Here is a 1,119-nt window from a genome sequence, read left to right as displayed (position 1 = left end):
CTTCAGAAATGAGATAACGAGAATCCAGAGAAAGTATATTCCTGTCAGGGTGAAAGGGAAGGCTGGTAGGTATAGGGAATGCTGGATGACTAAAGAAATTGAGGGTTTGGTTAAGAAAAAGAAGGAAGCATATGTCAGGTATAGACAGGATAGATTGAGTGAATCTTTAGAAGAGTATAAAGAAATTAGGAGTATACTTAAGAGGTAAATCAGGAGGGCAAAACAGGGACATGAGATTGCTTTGGCAAATAGAATTAAGGAGAATCCAAAGGGTTTTTACCATAAGACCATAAGACATAGGAGCGGAAGTAAGGCCATTCGGTCCATCGAGTCCACTCCGCCATTCAATCATGGCTGATGGGCATTTCAACTCCACTTACCCGCATTCTCCCCGTAGCCCTTAATTCCTTGTGACATCAAGAATTTATCAATTTCTGCCTTGAAGACATTTAGCGTCCCAGCCTTCACTGCACTCTGCGGCAATGAATTCCACAGGCAATTACAAATATATTAAGGACAAAAGGTTAACTCCGGAGAGAATAGGGCCCCCCAAATATCAGCAAGGCGGCCTTTGTGTGGAGCCACAGAAAATGGGGAGATACTAAAGGAATATTTTGCATCAGTGTTTACTGTGGAAAAGGATATGGAAGATATAAACTGTGGGGCAATAGATGGTGACATCTTGTAAAATGTCCAGATTACAGAGGAGGAAGTGCTGGATGCCTTGAAACGGTTAAAGGTGGATAAATCCCTGGGACCTGATCAGGTGTACCCGAGAACTCTGTGGGAAACTAGAGAAATGATTGCTGGGCCTCTAGCTGAGATATTTGTATCATCGATAGTCACAGGGTGAGGTGCCGGAAGACTGGAGGTTGGCAAAGTGATGCCACTGTTTAAGAAGGGCGGTAAAGACAAGGCAGGGAACTATAGACCGGTGAGCCTGACTTCGGTGGTGGGCAAGTTGTTGGAGGGAATCCTGAGGGACAGGATGTACATGTATTTGGAAAGGCAAGGACTGATTAGGGATAGTCAACATGGCTTTGTGCGTGGGAAATCATGTCTCACAAACTTGATTGAGTTTTTTGAAGAAGTAACAAAGAGGATTGATGAGGACAGAGT

General features: G+C 43.9%; 1 protein-coding gene across 12 annotated transcripts in view; it reads right to left on the bottom strand.

Annotated features, from left to right (window-relative positions):
* LOC122559001 (voltage-dependent L-type calcium channel subunit alpha-1D-like) overlaps window positions 1-1,119 on the bottom strand; it is a 617,537-nt gene that overhangs the window by 145,132 nt on the left and 471,286 nt on the right. The gene's annotated exons all lie outside the window — the stretch shown is intronic.

This window comes from Chiloscyllium plagiosum, chromosome 18 (assembly GCF_004010195.1).
Source record: "Chiloscyllium plagiosum isolate BGI_BamShark_2017 chromosome 18, ASM401019v2, whole genome shotgun sequence".
NCBI classification, from domain to species: Eukaryota; Metazoa; Chordata; class Chondrichthyes; order Orectolobiformes; family Hemiscylliidae; genus Chiloscyllium; species Chiloscyllium plagiosum.
The sequence above is the reverse complement of the archived record's forward strand: the minus strand, read 5'-3'. Positions and strand labels throughout refer to the sequence as shown.